We start from the raw sequence: 5996 nt of genomic DNA on the forward strand, positions 1-5996 counted from the left end.
CTTGATTCAAATTCAGTTGATATGCTAAAATCATTTAAGAACTATAAAGATCAATCTTATGCACAAGGAAAGAACTGAAAATTGAATACTTTGAGTGATGCACATTGTATCTAGTTCTAATCAAAACATTATACTTGTACATCTGATCAAATACTGTGCATATGTTTAAATCTCAAATTTTGCATATACTCAGTGTTTTGTCATCATCAAAAAGGGGGAGATTGTTGACCCCCTAATAGATTTTGATGAATACAAAATACTAGAGTAAAATTCCATTATATCTTAACAATTTAATTGAGGAATTCATGTGTCTTATTAAGAATATTGTTAAGAAATGTCTAGGCAAGTTCCCATAATTTTTATGAATTTATTGAAGAATATTTTGAGTTAAAGAAAACAGATCAGGGACAGCCGAGACGTCTCCGGATAGTTTCAGAGACGTCTCTGGCACAAACAGGAAGAACCGGCACACTTGGAGACGTCCCCGACACCTGCCGAGTCGTCCCCGCGTTAGCGGAGTCGACTCTCTCAGTAGCGGAGTTGACTCTCTCAGTGGCGGCAGAAAGGCAGTTTTCAAGAGATATGCGCGAGACGTCCCCACAGTAAGCCGAGTCGTCCCCGCAAGTAAAAAGGAGACTTCCCGAGTCATCCCCAAGATAGCGGAGACGGCTCTCTCAGGGTTTTCCAGAGAATGGTTTTTTGGGTGATAAGGAAGCGGAGTCGACCCTGAGACAGCGGAGTCGTCCCCATGCATAAAGTGCAGACAACCCGAGACGTCCCCTGAAGGAGCGGAGTCGACTCTCTCAGGAAATACCAGAGGACATGTTCTTCGGAGATAAAGAAGCGGAGTCGTCCCCAGATCAGCGGAGTCGTCCCCATTCAAAAAGTGCAAACAAGCCGAGACGTCCCCTGAAAGTGCCGAGTCGACCCCAGACAACGGAAAAAGTAAAATCTTGTAGCCGAGACGTCTCCCGTTGAAGCGGAGACGTCCCCGGAGTGACTGGGACGCGACTGACAGCTTTTCAGGTTTGGTTTGAATTTCAAATCCTTCTTTCTTTGTCTCTAACGGCTATATTTGCTTTTTGGGCTATAAAAGGGACCTCTTAAGTGCTTCTCAACAACTTTTAACCAACCCAAAGCTAGATCATTCAAGAGAGAAGTAAGAAAGAAAAGTTCAAGGGAGTGAGTGCATTCAAGTGAAGAAATCAAGTGTTTTCAAGCTTCCCAAGTGATTTCAAGCTCAATCACTCTCGTGCGCTTGGGATTCAAAGCTCACACTCAATCCTACGCGCTCCACATCGGAAGAATCAATATCTCCCACGCTTCCAACGGCAAAAGGACTCTTCCGGGTTCTATTGTTCATAATTGCAATATTTGCTTTTTAGAGCTTTTCCTTTCTTTTGTAAACTCTTTCGTTGTGGTGCTTGTTCCAGTCAAGGGACTTGGAACAAGGGAAAGGCGTCCCAAGCCTAAGTGAAATTGGGGGTTTTAGGGTTTGTTGTGAGCCCGGTGTAAAACAACGAGTTGGGTAGTGAACTCGCAAAACTACCGTACTGTAATCGTGGATTATAGTGGAAATTTCCAAAGGTGATTTGGGGAGTGGATGTAGGAGCAGTGGAAGCTCCGAACCACTATAAAACCTTGTGTTTGCGATTGACCTTTCTCATTCCTCCTTCTTTACTTTAGTGCATATATTCGTGTGTTTTATTTTAATTAGTCAAAAGTTTTTAAAACACCCAATTCACCCCCCTCTTGGGTGACTATCTCTGGGCAACAGTCTACAAGCCAAATTTCATATCATATTATTTTTTTATCTATATGACTAATTGGACAGAACTTGGTGTCTCCCAGCTCCCATCTCACGAGGGAAAAGAAAATCTCAGCCAAGCCACTTGGTGCCTCTCCCATGATCCAAGCCGCCCGCGTCCGCATCTTCAACGCCATCATCTCCGCGATTCCTCCCAGCTCCAGCCAGGATGCAAGCCGAGATCGCGTGCCAGCAGCCCACCTTCCGCTCCTTCCCAGCAACCAAAGAAGGAAGTTCTCACCGTGCCAGCAACGCCCGAAATCCCATCGTCCCGAATCCACACATCCCAGCTCATCCCACGCGCTTCCTTCCTTCCGCGACTGGTCCACCATCCACCGAGGCCAAGATCGGCTCCTCCCGAGATCTCGCAGCCGGCCGTGAAGCATCCCGAAGCCCCAGCGCCCGGATCCGCATCCCCACCTTCCGCGAGTGAGCCCAAGCATCAATCCAGCGGCCAGCCCCTCCTCTGCGATCCATCCCAGCAACTTCTTCCATTTCCAGCCGGCTGTGATTCTCCCCCAAATCGCAGCATCACGTCCGCAATCTCCCGTCGATCCCGCGGCGGCCTCCAAGTGATCCCGTAATCGGCTCCTCCCAGTAGTCCGTGATCAACGTTCCCCGAGATCCCAGGCGCCTGTTCTTCCTCCTCTCCATGTGGCTGATCTCTGGTGGGGACCTATAAAAGGGAAGGGAAAAGAAGAAGGAGGGTGTGCTCGGTTGGGGTGGAGGCCAAGAAATAGAGGAACCAAGGAAAGAGCTCTCGGTCGGCTGGTCCAAGGAGGAAGAAGAACCAAGAACAGAGTGCTCTGTTCTTGGAAAGAAAGAAAAAAAAAAGAAAGATTAGTTTATGTCGAAGTCCCACCGTGGGAGAGGAAGGGATTTTCTCAGTTTTATTTTATTTTTCTATTTGCAGAAGAAAGGAGCATTAGGCTTCATCTTCAAGTTTTTTTTTACTTTTTGTAATTTCTTTTTTTTTATGCAATCCATTAATTTTCTTTTTATGCAATTTGTGTCTAAGTTTTAATTTAATTTCTGCAATTTATCTTATGTGTTTTGAAATTCTTAGTTTTAAGATAACTCTGAAATTAGTCTTTGTTGTTTGATTGGCGATTTTAATTTATATTCTGTTTTTAGAAATCGACCCCTACTCTGCATCAGATTTCAATTGCAAAGTTTTCTTTCTTCCTTTTGTTTATTTTCAAATAAGAAAACATTCTCTGGTAGACTATAGAATCATTCAACATTCTCAAAATAATATTTTTTTTTCTTTTATCATTCAAAAATCGATATTGAATCCGAGTGAACGTTTTAATTTTTATGCAACTCCAATCGCCTCCCTGTGGATCGACCTCTTACAACCACTATTCTTCGAGTAGAACAGGTAAGTGTAAATTAAATTTAAACTTTGTTTGTCGGTTCTAACAACGATATATTTAGCAAATTTTTAGTTAGACAGGAAAGGACGAACAATGATCTGATGGATGAAGTTCAAAATCAAATGGCTGCCCTAGAATGGAAGATGGATGTTGTGGATGTTAGAAGTATGCCCTAGAAGCCAACGTGGCTGATGCATATTTGTAATCTGGGGCACAAATTTATAATTTGATACTTATTAATAAATAAGATTGGGTAATTTGTTTTTCATTCATGTTTGTATGTGTCCATGAATCGTCCAAGAAATTAATAGATGACGATGACACATATTCTCAAAGAGTTGAGAATTTGAGGCATGTGTCATTAGGGATTAATTTCTAAATGCTCCTAATCGATGGATCCATCACGAGGGATGGTGATCAATCCGCTGAAATTAGTTGATGACCCAAAGATTGATTTAAAGATTGATTTTGATGATCACAAAACCTTGAAGTATAAATACTAATGTTTGTGTTGCAAGGAGAAAGATATTTATTTTGCAAGGAACATAGCAAGTTGGAAGAACACAAGAAGGCCTCCAAAGCTCTCAAGAAAAATTGGAAGAAAGCTACAATTTATTGGCCCAAGTTTCAAGTTCAAAGGATTCAAGTTGGAGGAGCGAATTCAAAGAAAAATTCAAAAGAATAGTCCTCGAGTCGACTCCTGAAGAATTCGAGTCGACTCCGATGCTTGCCGAGTCGACTCCAGAGTAGAACGAGTCGACTCCAGGGAGTAACAGACAGAAAGACAGAGAAGCTATTTTGGACCCTGAGAGCCGAGTCGACTCCTGAAGAACTCGAGGCGACTCCAATGGCTGGCAAGTCAACTCCTAAGGAAAACAAGGCAAAAGTCAGCGAGTAAATTTCGGACACTGTGAGCCGAGTCGACTTCCGCAAAGTCCGAGTCGACTCCAAGACAGCGCAACCCCAAAGACAGAAGACGGTATTTTCGTCTCTGAGAGGCGAGTCGACTCCAAGACAATTCGAGTCGACTCCAAGGCAGCGCGACCCCAAAATACAGAGGATCAGTTTTCGGGCTCTGAGAGCCGAGTTGACTCCAAGAGAATCCGAGTCGACTCGAGGAAGAAAATCAGAAAATATGTCCTCTGGATTCCTGAGAATAAGCCGACCCCCAAGTGCCCGAGTCGTCTCCAACTATTGGCGAGTCGACTCCAGTTTGGTCCGAGTCGACTCTAGGACAAGGCATGCACATTAATTCAAATTTGGAACAGTGGCCGAGTTGTCTCCAGTCAAGCACGAGTCGACTCCTGCAACAGGCGAGTCGACTCCAGATCGCGCGAGTCGACTCCGATCCCAACGGAAATATTGTCAGGAGGTATAGACTGTTTCCAACGGCTCTATTTTTGTCTCTAACGGCTAGATTCTTGTTTCCACGCCATCTAAAGCTATAAAATCTAGAGGAGAGCTAGGAAAGAACGTATGGAAGTGGGAGAGAACATTTAGGGAAGAGATTTCAAAGAGATTACAAGGGAAATCTCCCAAAAGCACAAAAGGGCCATTCAAAGCAAAATAGAGAGAAGAAGAGCATCCAAGTGAATCACAAAGCTTCCTCTCCATCCGTGTGCTTCCTCGGTGATCCTCTACTTCGTGCCAAATCAGAAGAGGGTCAAGTAAAGAAGAAGCTGAGCTCCTTCATCTTCAAAACTCATTTGAGGGCTTCTCTTTACTCTATTTGTTTATATTTGCTATATTTGCTTAGTTAAGAAGCTTGTATTTGCTTTAAATTTTTAGTCTAATATCTTGTAACTTGATTCAATCAAGGGATTGAATCAAGAGGTTAAGGTTTGTTGGTGAGCCAAAAGAAAAACCAACGGTGTAAGGTTGTGGTTGGTGAGCCTTTGGAAAAACCAACTGGGTTGATTGTGAACTCGGAAAACAATCGTTGCAAGGTTGTAGTTGGTGAGCCTTTGGAAAAACCAACTGGGTTTGATTGTGAACCCGAAAAAACAATCGGCTGGTTCTAGTCAGTGAGCCTGTGAAAACCGACCGAGTTTGTTGTGATCTCGCAAAACAACAAGTTGGGTTGTGAGCTTGTAAAACAACCGGCTGTAATTGGAAAGATTATAGTGAAATTTCCAAGAGGTCTTGGGGAGTGGATGTAGGTGCTGGGTGCACCGAACCACTATATGTTTGTTGTGTTTGTGATGCTTTTTGTCATTGTCTAACTTGCTCACTTACTTACTTAGATAAATTGCTTGCTTAACTCTTATCTACGCATCCCTTAGTTGCAAGCATACTCAATTTACTTAATCAAGTCTCATTCAATAAATCAAACTGTTGCTAAGTTTAAATTCCACTGGGCAACAAGTGGTATCAGAGCAGGTGCTCAAATATTATTTGTAGTCTTAACCGACTAGAGCCAAAGATCATGACAACCCCACATAACGTATTACTTGCTGAGGGACTTTCCACAAACAGACCTCCACTGTTTGATGGATCTAACTATATTCAATGGAAAGCTAGAATGAAAATCTTTACTCAATCACAAAACTATGAGTTATGGAATGTCATAACAAATGGCCTACACACACCCACGAAACTAATTGAAAGTATGTTCGATAAAAATTTAGCTGAACTAAATGCTAAGGCTATGAACCTTCTCTACTGTGCATTTAATAAAAATATTTTCAACCAAATCTGTATATGTTCATCTGCCAAACAAATATGGGATACTCTTGAAGCAACTTATGATATTTCCGAGGAACCCCATGTTAGTTTACTTGAGGATAATTGCAAGACTAACATTGAGCATGCAG

At 42.8% G+C, this 5996-nt stretch overlaps 1 pseudogene across 1 annotated transcript in view; it reads left to right on the plus strand.

Annotated features, from left to right (window-relative positions):
• Positions 1-5996, plus strand: part of LOC148702261 (uncharacterized) — a 117679-nt pseudogene that overhangs the window by 75789 nt on the left and 35894 nt on the right. The gene's annotated exons all lie outside the window — the stretch shown is intronic.

This window comes from Phoenix dactylifera, chromosome 10 (genome assembly GCF_051530095.1).
Source record: "Phoenix dactylifera cultivar Ajwa chromosome 10, Ajwa_hap1_PhDact_Kaust_v1.1, whole genome shotgun sequence".
NCBI classification, from domain to species: Eukaryota; Viridiplantae; Streptophyta; class Magnoliopsida; order Arecales; family Arecaceae; genus Phoenix; species Phoenix dactylifera.